This window comes from Fistularia commersonii, chromosome 10 (genome assembly GCF_037954325.1).
Source record: "Fistularia commersonii isolate RoL2024-O1a breed Wild chromosome 10, RoL_Fcom_v1.0, whole genome shotgun sequence".
Lineage (NCBI taxonomy): Eukaryota > Metazoa > Chordata > Actinopteri > Syngnathiformes > Fistulariidae > Fistularia > Fistularia commersonii.
The window spans coordinates 13,542,773-13,557,305 of NC_141293.1; the positions used below are offsets into that span (position 1 = coordinate 13,542,773).

Below are 14,533 nucleotides of genomic sequence, written 5' to 3' on the forward strand. Positions count from 1 at the left end.
TTAGCGGGACACTATCGTAGCGGTCTGGCTAACAATGGAGGGGGGGGGGGTCAGGCGACAGGCGCGTCAGTTTCCACGACGACGGCTAAAAACAACAATAGCCATTGGGGCTAGTCTGCGGCCGGCGGTCATGATGGAGTCCAAGAGACAGCGACGCAGACGGCACTGCGGTAATCAGAAAGTTATAGCTTTGGGGGGTCAATTTAAAAAAAGAGAGGTCAATTTGAAGCAGCACACTGATTTAAGAAAGACACGTCGTCACAAACTGCGATTCAAAGTGTAATGCAACAATTTATAGCCATAGAGATGTCAATTTAAGGTAAAATGCCATTTTCAAATAAAGTATGTGAATATAACAAGGAGACTTCAATGTGACATCACTTTAAAGTCAGAAGTCTATTTAATTCAAAGGGACATCAATTTTAAGTCAAATGTGTCAATTTTAAAAAAAGACCGATATTTAAAGTCAACGAAGTCATGGAGGGCAATTTAGAGTCAAATACAACCATTTAAAATCGAAGATGTAAATTCAAAATCAAATACATCAATAAAAAGTCACAGAGAACAAATAGTATGAAGTCTAAGACATCATATTAATGGCAAAATTCAGAAGCGTCTGTTTGAGGTCACGAACGTCAATCTAAAACCAAATTAAAAGACAAAATATAACAAGTCAAAGATATTCACAGTCAGGTTACACGGACGTGTTGTCAAGGCTGTCAATTAAAACTTAAACACAAGAATTACAGTCAAATAAAAATACATCAATTTAAAGTGGACAACACCATTTTCAAATCAAATTTGTCAGTTTATAAAAAAAGAGACGTTCGTTCAAAACGAAGACAAGTTAAATTCAACCAGTGCAGATTGGAATATCAAATGAATCAATTTAAAATACAAAACATCAATTAGGAGTCCAATGCAACAATTTAAAGCCCAGGAGTCAATATAAAGGCAAATACATCAAATAAAGTCACCGAGACACCAATCTCAAGTAAAATATGTACATTTATAAAATTGACGTCAAATTTAAAGTCTCAGACATCGAGTTCAGGTCAAAAGTGGCCGCCATCTTGGCTTTCATTTCTTTTCCCGTCATATCACACTCCCGATCAAACTCTCCATAAGACCAAGGGCAGCAAAGTGTTTTACAATAACCACATGTGTGTGTTCCTGAGAGCTGCGGTGAATGTGTTTGTTCAACGGACTTACTCAGTTAACGAAGGTGGAGGGCGTCTTCGGGGAGGGGCGGCAGCGAGCGGTCGCACCTTCCTGTGGCCAAAGAGAAATGGATTTTTAGCGTTTCTATAGGGAATGTTGGCAGGAGAATGGGTGGAGGTGGAGGCAGCGTGCCGCCTGCCGGCTTAAGCTCCATCTCAGTGTCGGACTGTATTTTGGGGGAGCATCGCGGACAGCATGCAAACACGAGTCCGCTCTCTGAAAGCCTGACCAGCGGCGGGAGTCGTTCGCTGTCATTCACCCGCCGAGGAGAAGAAGAGGAGGAGGAAGAAGAGGGGGGAGCGAAAGGACAGCGGCGAAGACTCATGCATGCTAATCCCGCTCTCCCGTGGCGTTCGCTTTCTAGGGCGGGAAAAAGGCTGCCGGCTCGCGGGACGGTCGGGCGGCGCGCGCGCACGTGTGTGTTGGTGTTTGCTAACCGAACTGTAGCACTAGGCGTAACAGCCGCGGCGGTGTGTGTAGGAAAGGGGGCCGCCGTCCCCCCAACTTATTGATCATCCACTTCTATGGCCACCTGTTCAAAAATGTGAACAATCGATCGAACCCCACGATGTACATATTTCCAGGACGGGACGACAAAGCACCTTCCTCCCCTGGAGCTTGACCTGCTGACCTTCACGCACAGAGACTTTCATGTTGTTTGACCTTTCGGTGAAGCTGATCGATTGATTTATTGATTATGAAGGTCATAATCCAACACTAAAAATATGCACGTCAAGGCAGGGATGTATGATTTTCTCCCGATGTCAGTGAACGCACCGCCGGGCCTCTGGAGGAGGAACAGGAGGGGGTTTGTTTGACTTTCCCTTCAGTCACTAAGGATGTTCAACAGCACATAAATATGGAGACGCTGCTGCTGAATAAATGTCTCTCTCCTCCTCCATTCCTCCCTCCCTCCCTCCCTCCATCTCTCGGCGGCGCCGCCGCTTTATTTGAATATCAAAACACGATGTAAAGCCGTGATTAAAAGCCAATTACAACGCGCGTCAATGAAAAGTCAATTAGGCGCTCCGGAGGCGGCAGGAGGGTCCCCAGAGGAGGACGGAGACGGGAGGAGATGGAGAGGAGGTGGAAGAGAGGAGGTGGCGGTGGAGGAGAGGAGGTGGAGCGGGGAGTCAGATAAAAGGTAAAACAGCAGGATCGGACTCGGATCAGATCTTTTCACAAAGAAGTGATCGCATCGTTCACCCTCTCATCCACACGTCAAATAGACAAAAAAAAAAGTATTGACTCTCTTGTGCACATTTCATACAGGGACAACCATTCATCCTCTCACTCACAGGTCAGAGAGGGGCCACAACCTGCCATTCATTCATTCACACATTATAAAGAGGCATACAGCCATTCACCCTCAATCACGCTTTATATAAGCCCCCCCCCCCCCAAAAAAAAAATTTGTTCACGTTTCATAAACAACAATATTCAGTCACTCATTCATAAATCATATAGAGATGAACAACCATTCACCCTCTCCTTTCCACATCATCAAGACTGAGGGTCATTTGCGCCCTCATTCAAAAGTCATACAGAGATACAACTATTCACTCATTCACTCTGTCATTCACTTGTAATATAGATTGTAACCATTCACCCTCTCATTCAAACATCAGCAGTATACAACTCTTCATGTTCTCATTCAAAATGCTCCAAAAAATTAGAAACATTTGTTCCCGTTTCATACGGATACAGAATTCACTCACTCATTCATAAGTCATAAAGAGAGAGACAACCATCATTCACTCATTCATAAGACATATGGATATGAACAACTATTCACCCTTTGCACATCAGATGGACAGACAACTATTCACACCCTCATTCAAACTCATACAGAAACAACAATTCACTCATTCACCCCATTTAGAGACAAACAACCACTCGCTCTCTCATTCACTAGTCATGTAAAGACAACCATTCAGGCATACAATATGTCTGTCTACATATTGTAATAGAACTTTAGGGTCAATGTCAGCGTTCATTGCTTCAGATTTTGTCCTTCGCGTTCCCCCAGAATTTGGCCCCACACCCTGAAGCTTTCAGCGGCGGCGGCGGTCCAGCTCAGGACACGCATCTCTGTCAGAACCCAAATTGGAAGTAATTCCCACAGTTCCTTCGTGAGCCCCTTCCAGTTGGACTTCCCGGCACCACTGCCTCCGTTTCCCAGATAGCACTGATATTGTTCGGGTCGGCGAGTTAAAACCGCAGAACCCTCACCATCCCACCGTGGGTCGGAATAAGGTTCCAGAAAGTAGCCTAGTCCAGGGAAACCTTGATGTGTTGTAATCAGGCAGTGACCACAGTGGGGAGTGGTGTGACCTGCACCCTCAGCTCCAGGAAGAACTAGGAGAGCCTAGTTGAAGAACATCCATGTGGGAATAATAATCATGGACTATCAGAGGGGTTGGAGTGTTTTAACTTCTCCTTGCGGGGTGAAGAACCCTGTCAGCCATTAGAAAACTCTGCACCTATTCTGGCCAAAATGTAGACGTTCTCCGCTGGCCTTGGATGCCCCTCTGCGGTGTAGCAAGCCAGAAGAACTTGGACGTCTTTGCCATTCTTGCTGCCCCCGTCCATTTTGTCCCAAGAAAACAGCTGACAAGTGACCAGTTTTTAAGGACCACAAGAAGTATCTGGTAATGGGTGTGGCTTATGAGTTCCACCAATCACCAAACACCTACGAGCTCCTATGGAACCATATAGGAGACCCTGCCTCGGTGTAGGAGCTGAAATGGTTCTACAGAACTGAGATGTTCTGGGAAAATGTTCCAGGAACTTCAAAAAGTTCTTGGAGTGAGAAAAGGGCTTAAGATACTACAACCGAGAAACAGTGATGTCGGCGGCATCATTTTCAAAAAATGCTCCATAAATAAAAGCTATGACCGTATTCGGGGAAGCCACATCATACCCTCATACGCCCGAACTTTGACCTCTGGTGAGTTCTGTTCCTGTCCTCCATCACTTTGAAAACCACAACTATTCAAAGTCATCAGCTTGGCATCCGTGGCCCGATTTCTCCCCCAATGTGCTGAGTCGCCACAGCACCCCCCCCCCCCCCACTCATTTGCACAAATCACCACCAATCAGCTTTTGAGCGCGCGCACACACGCACACACACACACACACACACAGGGATAGGAATGTGGCTGTAATCAGGCGGGTGTTTACACCACGACGCTCCTCATAGCAGAGTCATTTAGGGGGCGGGTGGAGGGTGGAGGGGGTGGTGACGCACTGCGGACCCAGATATCCATCACATCTGGCTCGTCTACTCCAGCTTTTAATTCCAGGAACACAAGCTGGATTAATAAGTTCTCTACGCCCACAACTCCACCCCCGCAAAGACTCTCACACGCACCGCTGCCTCAAACCCTCCCTCCCGCCTCTTTGCGGGTTTTGTCATCCTCACCGGGGAATCACCTGACGACGGAGGGGATCAATCGCTTCCCGGGAACGGATCGGTGCGGGGTGGCCGGGGTGCGGTCTAAGTGCTGGCGTTTGTTATTCGTCTGCCGCGGCGACCCCGTAGCGTTCCATTCCGATGCTTAATCGGGCGGAACGCCGATTTCAGCGGCAGACACGGCTGTTTTTCAGAGGGGGGAGGTTGTTCCGAGACGGTTTTTCGATCTCGCTTCCCCCCGGCGGCCGCCGAGGAGCAAACGCACAGGACGGCGAGGCCACTCGGGGCTGAGGAGGATGTGGGAAAGTCCCCCCGCCGCCGCTCACATGATCGCAGGAAACGGGAAGCTCGACCGGGAATCCAGGCTAATTCAAGCGAGGCCGCGGAGGTCAACGGCCCGACGGTTGTCCAATGCCGGACGCAAACAAACACACAAACCCTTGAGCCTGAAAGCACAAACAGCTGTCACAATGTTCACTGGAAGTTTGGGACCTCCAGCATGTAGATTCAAACAAATACATCAACTCCCGCTTCGTTCATTCATTCCCGACCGAGGCATACAACCATTCAACCTCTCTTTTACGTGTCATGTCAACAGTAGAAGCTTGGATTATGAATTTCACGCTTTGACTCATTTGCAAACCGATAGGTTTGCAGTCAGAATCAACGTTTCCCATTGGAATCAATAAAAAATAAAAATCAGTAAATCCGCCTGATATGTTCTCCGGCACCAAAAACATACGGCGCTCTTTTGGAACTTTTTATGGTTTATTTGTTGGAGAAAATAAAGGAATCAAAGATAACCTCTATTATTGTTATGTTTCTTGTGTTCTTTGTCTACTTGCCAGCACTTGTACTGGGCATTTCCTTCAATAAATAAGCACAAGTAAGGCCTTCTTGCATCTGAGACCCTGGCTAACGCTATCTCCAGCAGTCTTTCATTCATTCATACAAGCTAACAATCACTTTCCTTCATCAACATAGTCCCCTCTTAATGCACATCAGCTGTTTTCAGCCATCCTTATTCTTCAGGATTGCTCAGATGGTTGACTTTGCCATGTCCAAGACTACTCTCACATTTAGTAATTTGCTTTTTGAGATCAACTGTGATACTTAACTTAATAGCACTAACACTATTAACCTATTTTGGAGCCATGTTGAGGGCTAGCTTGAAAAAAATGATGAACAATGTAAACAACATGGAGTAGAATGCACGACTGCCACTACGCTCCAACGCCACAATGCAGAGAGCCTGGGAGTTTGTCTGTTTGTGTGTTCGCAGCTTGATTCAAAATTTGAGCGAAAACTCTGTTCGTAGGCCTATTGGTTCATAATTAGGGGTTTGCCTAAGCCACGGTTCTACCTCCACCTCTCGAGATGTTCCTCCATCTGCTCCCTGCTCGCACTACAAATCACGTCATCTGCAAACATCAGTCGATGCAGATTCCTGTCTAACCTCATTTGTTGGCCGACCCATCACTAATCCAAACAAACAAGGCGCTCAGAGCTGATCCCTGATGTAGTCCTACCTCAGTTTTGAACTCCTCTGTCACACCTCATCACTGTCTCACGGCGCATATACATGTCCTGCACCACCCTAACATACTTCTCTGCGACTCCAGACTTCCTCATACAACCACAGTTCCTCTCTCAGCACCCAGTCATATGCTTCTTCTAGATCGACAGACCTCTGGCCTCCTCTATCAACATTCTTAAGGGAACTGCTGTAATTCTGCAAATGCTGTATGCACAGTACTCTTTCTGCAAACATGGCATCTGTAGTGATATTTCTCCAAATGGTGCATCTGCGATAACCTTATACCAATTACTGCACCGGTGGTACCCTTTCTACAGATACTGCACCTGTAATACACTCTCTGCAAATACTGCATCCGCAGTACTTTTTCTGCAAATACTGCACCTGCAGTACCCTTTTACCAACGACTGCACCTGTGGTACTCTTTCAGCAAATATTACATCCCCGGTACTCTTTCTGCAAATACCGCATCTGCAGTACCCTTATACCAATTACTGCATCTGTGGTACTCTTTCTGCAAACACTGCATCTGCAGTACTTTTTCTGCAAATACTGCACCCGCAGTACCCTTTGACCAACGACTGCACCTGAGGTACTCTTTCAGCAAATATTACATCCCCGGTACTCTTTCTGCAAATACTGCATCTGCAGTACCCTTATACCAATTACTGCATCTGTGGTACTCTTTCTGCAAACACTGCATCTGCAGTACGCTTTCCCCAGATACTGCAGCCGCTGTACTTTTACTGCAAATAGTGCCCCTGCAGTCCTCCTTCTGCAAATACGGCATCCCTGGTACTCTTTCTGCAAGTGCTGCATCTGCAGCGCTCTTTCCGCAAATATTACATCTGCAGTACTCTTTCTGTAAATTCTGCATCTGCGGTACTCTTTGATCCAGCTACTGCATCTGTGTAATCTTTCACCAAAAACTGCATTTGCAGAACTGGTTTGGCAAGTTCTCTATATGTAGTGGTCCCTCCTGGCATTAGACCATACTGCTGCACACAAACAGGGTACATGGGTATTTTTCACAGTTTTCAACATCCAAAGATGGGCCCTGTTCTTTTGTTTCCTGGATTTACAATGAATGTAATGGAAGTATTCGATAGAAATAGGACAAGAGGCCTTGTTTCTTCATTCTTTTCCGAAAGAATCTCGAGTGACGCGTGTTGAAATTCATCGTGAGCTGGATTTCATTTGTACAAACTTGGTAACTCAAGCTCTTCTAGTTCGGGGAGGTTAAAGAATTCCATTAGCCGCTTCCAAGAAACGTTACAAAAGAAAAAAAAAACGTCCCTCTGCAGTATTTCCTCAGAATCAGAATCAGCCAAACGAGCATCAACGGCCATCGCTCAGAAGCAAGTCAACGCTTCTTTTCACCCCATCGCTGCGAACGCCTGTGCCAGAGAGGCGGCCAAACACCAGAGGGAGAGAAACACCACGATTTTTAAACAACTCCAGCCTTCTCGGCTCCCTTCTGACCGGGATCTACCATGGCTGCCAAACTTTGAGCAACTTAGCAGTGCCAACATCTCACGCTAACATTTACGACCGTTCACTCTTTCTTATTATCTGCTGTCATGCGCAAAGCTCTCCGGAAAGCCAACGCAGCGTCTACAACCGGACCTGTCGCCGAGCCTCTGCTCTCTCTGGACGTACCCCCGCCCCCGGCGCCGCATCGCTAGCATGATTCCGTTTCATATACTCTTCATTCAAATCGGCGGCGCGTTAAGCGGAGAAGGGGGGGGAGGGGGGTTGCAAACGCAGGGTACAGACATTTGATTTTGTTCCATTATGCATGACGACAGCAGCCGCAGAACCAGCGGTGTTTTGCGAGATAAGCCGCCAGGGCCGGTCGGCCATGGGAGAAAAAAAAAAAAAAATAGAAAAACAAATAAATAAATAAAGAGCCTGCCGGGCCAAAGCCCTCCAAACTCTGCATGACCATCCATAAATTCCCTCCTGAGAGGAAAGAGTTCCCTTCTGGCTGCAGAGCTCCTGCATGGTTCACTTCCATTACCATTTGAAAAGGGAGAAGATGAGTGGTGAAGCGGACGGGTGGAGGTGGAAGGGGGGAGGTTGGGTTGCGGCGTGCCGAGAGAAAGGGAGTTGGAGGCGGGGGTCGGCGAGGGGGAAGCACAGCTGACTTGTTGAACTTGGCGCATGGATGAGCTCTGTTCGTCAACAGAGTGACTCCCCGCTAGGGTTCTTCTCCCCATCAGGCGACGCAGAGGCCCGTAATCCAGAACAACCGTGGGGGGCGGTAACCCGGGATCACATGCTGGGGACCGAGCGGCCACACCGGGGCGAGCCGTCTGCCACGCCGCGGACTCGCAGAGCACTTCTTCGATGGCGGCTGCGCCCCGTTTTCTGAATTATAGATACAACCTTTTGGGCGGGAGTGAAGTAATGACTAATTCATGAGATTACGGGGCAGCAGAGAGCCGGGGATGTTAAAAATGGTAGCACGGCCCACGGGAATATGTAGCAATAAATGTATATATATAAATCAGTGAGTGTGTGTGTGTGTGTGTCCCCGTGTGTGTGCGCGTGGTGGATTCGCAGTGCAGAGTCAGTGACGCCTCTGCGCGGCGATGACTTCTTTATTGCCGTGTCTCTGAAATCCCACGCTGTGGATTCCAAACGGTCCCGTTCCGTTCAAGCAGTGAGTCTCGGGGCCAGGTCGGAACCCATGCATATTTATGACGTTGCCACGGCAAAGATCTCTACTTTGAAGCGGCGAGCACAGGTGTTCAAGGCGACGGGGAAAATGGTGGCTGGGCTTAAACGGTAGAGTAAGCTGCGGCGGCGCCGGGCGAGGGAAGCAGACGACGACGAGCTTCTGTTCTAAACAAAAGGGGCGGGGGGGGGGGAAGCGTCGCAGGATGGTATGCAGCGCACGAGCGGCGCATGCCACGTTGGCTATTGACATTTCCCCACGCAACGAAGCGGTGACGAATCAATGATGGCGGCCGACGAAGGCGCTGCATTATATCAGATTAGCGGTGCCTTCAAAGGAGCTTCGGAGTCCCAGATGCAGCGCGTGATGAGCATCTGGGTCCGTCCGACGCCTCGACTTCACTCCCTGTCTTTGCCTGTGAGAGGCAGGCACACACAGTACCTGCGCCCTCGCCTAACGGAGAGTTCTTAAATTAAAGCTGTGGTCACATTTAGCCAGCAGAGACTATCTGAAAATAACGGCACCTGTGCTTCAGGGTTAATAAAGAGTAGATCCCCGCTGAACCGGCGTTACGGCTGCAACTGTTCCTTCCTACCAACCTGTGATTGACACCTCCAGGTTAAGCCCCGCCTCTTTGTTCGCGACATCTGCGAGTGGCTCGAGCCCCTCCCCTAAAATATCGGAAGCAGCTCCAGGTTCTAACTGTCCGCTGTGTCTAATTACATTGCCAACATTCCCACGGTGCTTTGCCCCAAAATGGCGGCGCAAATGTAGTTCTTTCACTCCACCTTTCCATGTTTTGCTACTTCCAGTTTTGGCTCATCTCATGTGCTGGCAAGGCTCCTGAGGAGCATATCTGAGGAAGCCCACATAGAGAACATGGAGGCCCCACACAGAAAGGCCTTCTCTGGGAATCTAATCGGGGACCCTTTTCCCATTCAAGTGCTTGTTTTTTATTTTATTTTAATAAGTTAGAGAGGAAGCTAAGCGGAAGGCGGAACCACACGGGATGAGGCGATTGGGTGGGTTTGGGCGGAGGTGGGCGGGGCCTGAAAACACGCCCGACGGTACAATGTTCCAGCGACGATGCGATATTCTCCACTTAAGCTATGAAGTGTGTCAGATCACCATGGAAACTGAGGTGGCTGCTTGGCAGGTTCGAGCGTTTTTATTTTTTATTTTTTTTCTGTTTTTTTTTTTTCCGGTTGGCGCCGAGCACTCTGTGCGATTGAGGGCTCCGTGATTTCCACTCGCGCTCGTGAATAAAAACCTCCACATGAACGCAGCTCGCTTCCTCTGATCAGCACCACCCGCCCCACCCCCCGCCAACCCCACCCGCTTGTCTCTCCCCTGCTAAGTAAGGCAATCATCAGAGCGCCGCGGCGCGGGAGCGTCTTCGCCGTGGCAGATAAAGGCTGGGAGATTGTCAGTAATGACGGGTCCACCAGCGCTGAAACTTCCCAGAGCTGCTTGTTTCAGCAGTAATTACGACTGGGGGTGGGGTGTGGGGGTGGAGGCGGTGGGTGGAGGAAGCTGCGGCGGGGGTGGAGGGGGACGGAGGCGCACCGTGACTGGCTCTAAAAAGCTTAGCAAGCCTTTTGCTTGTGATGCCATGTCAACTTCTCTACAGCAGGCGGCGTAGGGGGCGGGTGGTGGTGGGTGGGGGCTTAAAAGCAAAACAAAATGCGGGAAGCAAAGAGGTAAAGAGCGGCGCGCAACAGGAAGTGAGTGATGTGGAGGTAGGGGGTGGCGGAGGAAGCCTATGAATAGGGATGAGATTGGTGCGCCAATCAGAGCCTCCGTGGAGGTAGGTGGAGGGTGAGGTGATGAGACAGGTTGAGGGACGTAGGGGGGAAGAGGCTGCAGGCGGGGGTGGAGGGGGAAGCCATGAATAGGGACGTGATTGGTGCTCCAATCAGAGTTTCAGGAGGCGTAACGTGAGATGGAGAGACCAACAGGGAAAAGGGCGGAGGGACGTCATTGTTGATCCAATCGGAGCCTTAGAAACAGGAAGGGTCTATAAGACAGGTGGAGAGACTTACAGGGGCCGAGGGCGGAGGTGGGTGAAGTTGGGGTGAAGATGGGAGCCGATAAACGGGGAGGTCATTGTTGCTCCAATCAGAGCCTCAGAAGGTTGAAGATGAGTTGACAAGTCAGGTAGAGAGAGGCCGAGGGTGGAGGTGGGTGGGGTGTGCGGGGGCAGCCAATGAATAGGGATGAGACTGGAACATTGGTGCAATCACAGTCTCCATTTGGGAAGGTGGAAGGTGAAGCGAGGTTGGAGGTGGCTGAGGTAAGGGTGGAGAGGGAAGCCAATGAATATGGAGAAGATTGGCACTCCGGAGTCTCAGAAAGTGAGGTGATAAGACTGGAGGAGGTGGTTGGAGGTAAGGGGAAGTAAGGCAGATGGAGGTGGGTAGAAGTAGGTTGAGGCAGGTTGCACGTTGATTGAAAATGCCCACAAACAGCACGATAGGCGTGGGTGAGAGGGGGATCCATCATGTCGCTCGCTTCCTCCGTTTCCTGCCGGAGCGGCCTCTGATAATCACCTGCTCCCTTTCCGCCGCTGTAGAGTACACACAGGTGCTTATGAGGAGAGCGCTTAACCCCCGCCCGTCTCCACCCCAACTCGAGCTGTGGAGAAGCGTGCAGCCAGCGGATATTGGATATTGAGTGTAAGGAGGGGCGGATGGAGCTCCTTCTCCTCCGACCTCCGGCCCCATCGTGCACGGTTCTTGGAACTCGGTAGAGGTATCCACCTGCGTCGGCCACCAAGAAGGACTAATCTATCACCTGTCGGGTCACGTGGGGACGGGGGTGACAGGATGAACAGCCCCTATAGTCTTTCTTTTATTTTTTCCCCCGAAGCTCTCTCCATTCAGAAGAAAAAGAACAAGAAAGGATAATGGTGTTCGTTCCGGCAGCGACGGTTATTTATGGGGCGGGATAGGATATGAATTTTCTCTAATGGCAGTGCATTCAAGTCCTGTAAATACCAGCGCTCGCCTTTTCAATCCGTGCTCGTCTGAGGTGCGCGCGCACACACACACTAAGACACAATTAGCGGAGAATTAGACGCTTTGGCGGGGAGATTGATAGGCTGACAGGAGCCTCTGAAGTTGGACAGTCGTCATGGTGATCACAATCAGATAATGAAAACGGTGTTAGGCCAATCTTTCGTTTTGGAATCGTGACAATGAATTCACAACCTTCATGGAATTCACTTGTTCATCGCATGAAACTGATGTTGTTCGGATGTTAAGTCATAGTTCGAATGTTAAACTGACGTTACGTGACATTAAACTAAAGTGGTTCAAACATTAAACCAACGTACTTCGAATGTAATCAGACATCATCTGGAAAACTGGCATGAAACCGACATAGTTTGGATATTACACGAATATAGTTCAGGAAATAGTCTGACATTGTTTGGACATTAAATCAATGTAGTTCAAATGTTAAATCTATGTAGTTCGCCCGTTGAATCAATGTAGTTTGGACATTACACCGACGTAGTTCACCCATCAAACCGACATAGTTCGCCCATTAAACTTGCGTCTTTTGGACATTGAACCACTGCAGTTTGTAAATTAAACCAACATAGTTTGGACATTAACCCGACATCGTTCAGACATTAAACTGGCATACTTTGGACATTAAACCAATGTAGTTCGGACATTAATTCAGACATTGTTCGGACCTTAAACCCACGTAGTTTGGACAAACTGTTGTTTAGACATTATTCCGATGCCGTTCATACATTAAACTTGCACACTTTAAGCATTAAACCATTCAGACACTAAACCAACATAGTTTGGACGTTAATTGAACATTGTTCGGACATTCAACCACAGTAGCTGAGATATCAAACTGTCCACGCTCGAATGTTGTCTTTGCGCAGGCGTTAGACCAATGTAGTTCAGACATAAGACTGAAGTCACTTCAACCTTAAACTGATGTTGTTCAGGATGATAAACGGACATCATTCTGGCACTGAACCTTCGCCGATGCCGAACAGCACGATAAGAAATCATTGCTTTTGGACTGGGGGAGGATGACTGAGAACCTGGAGAGAACCCAGCTAAAAGAACCTGGAGAGAACCTAGGCAAGAGAACCTGGAGGAGAACGTGGAGGCTCTCTAAAGATAGCCAGACAGAAAATTCAAAGGGGAATTAGAAATAAAAGCAGCCTGTGTATCAATGATCAATGATTAATCAGCGAATCAATCACCACTGGCTGTTAATTATATAATCAATGGATATAAATGGCGGTCTGTAATGAGTTATGAACTGACCCTGTGACTTACAGGGGGTATTGATCGGTCTGGAGCTGCAGGGACCAATCGATCAGTTATCAGGTGCCCCGCTTGATTTGTGTTGTTAAAATAAAAGTCCAACTTCCAGTCTGGTTCTTTATTTCTCTGCGTGCTGTCAATCATCAGGGGGAGCCAATGACAGCTGGCATTGGGGTGGGGGCGGGGTCAACCTGGACAGGTCAGCTGTCAATCATCCATCCATTCACCCTCTCACTCACAAATACAGGCAATTTTAGAGTCTACAATGAACCTGCTGGTGGTTTTGGACTGCTGGAAGAAGATGGAGGACCTTGAGAACCCAGACAGGAGAACACGGAGAGAACCCAAGGAGAGGACATCGACAGGCCAGGCATGAGAACATGGAAAGAACCCAGGCAGGAGAACCTGCAGAGAATCCAAGCAGGAGAACATGTAGAACCTTAGCGGGTGCACATGGAGAGGACCCGGCTTGGAGAAGACGAAGAAAACCTTGGCTAGAGAACATGACGAGGCCACGCATGAGTACATGGAGAGAACACGGAGAGAACCCTGGCGGGGGAACCTGAAGAGCCCACACAGAGAACCTGCACCCCCAGCTGGGGAAAAAAAAGCCCCAATGCCACGAGAAGAAAGAAAAAACAATACAATGAGATCTGCGGTGGAACGTCTCCTGGCCACAGACCTCCTCCTCCTCTGGCCACCATGTCCCTGTGGAACTTTGATGTCCATCCAGTGACAGGCTTTGAGGAAAAATCCCCACCAATCACCGAGGCGAGGGATTAGCAGACACCCCACTGGAGGAGGAGGAGCGGCAGCAGCTCTCCCCGAGGCCCGAGCCGAGGGGGGATTAACCATCTCCTGAAGAACTGGAGAACTGACCTCCAAGTACCTCACCCGGCCTTCCGTCTATTATTTCCTCAGGAGCTCGACGGGAACCAATTTGCAGCCCCGAGCCGAGGGAGGCGACCCAAGTTCTCACCAAGCTCCCCCAGCGTGTTGTTGGAGAACCCAACCCCCACCACAAGGAGGAACGTAAGACCAGGCAGAAGATGAAGATGATGCTGAAGAAGAGGGATTCGCTCAATGATTAAACAGTTGTGGGGGGAAAAAAAAAAAAAAATTAAATTAAGATATTTGATGCCATCTTGGATTGGATTTGTTCATCCATCGCAGATTCTAAAGACATCAGCCACTCATTTCATTTATCGAATTTATTTATTGACTTAAATTGATTAATACATTCATCTTATTTTATTGTATTTTTATTTTATTTTATCTGTATTACCTATTACCTTTTTTATATGTATTGGACAAGATTAGCATATTTTGTTCATTTTACTTATCTATTTATTTATGCATTACATTTTTTCCTTTTTCAGATACCC

The 14,533-nt window shown here is 48.5% G+C and overlaps 1 protein-coding gene across 5 annotated transcripts in view; it reads right to left on the reverse strand.

Moving 5' to 3' along the window:
• sema6cb (semaphorin 6Cb) overlaps positions 1-14,533 on the reverse strand; it is a 127,846-nt gene that overhangs the window by 93,515 nt on the left and 19,798 nt on the right. For 4 of the 5 annotated variants that reach the window (XM_086153838.1, XM_086153837.1, XM_086153840.1 and 1 more), the window contains one exon: positions 1,213-1,272. The gene's annotated coding sequence lies outside the window, so the exon portion shown is untranslated. Of the gene's footprint in view, positions 1-1,212; positions 1,273-13,419; positions 13,450-14,533 lie in introns of those variants that run through there. The other variant, XM_086153839.1, reaches the window with a different exon arrangement.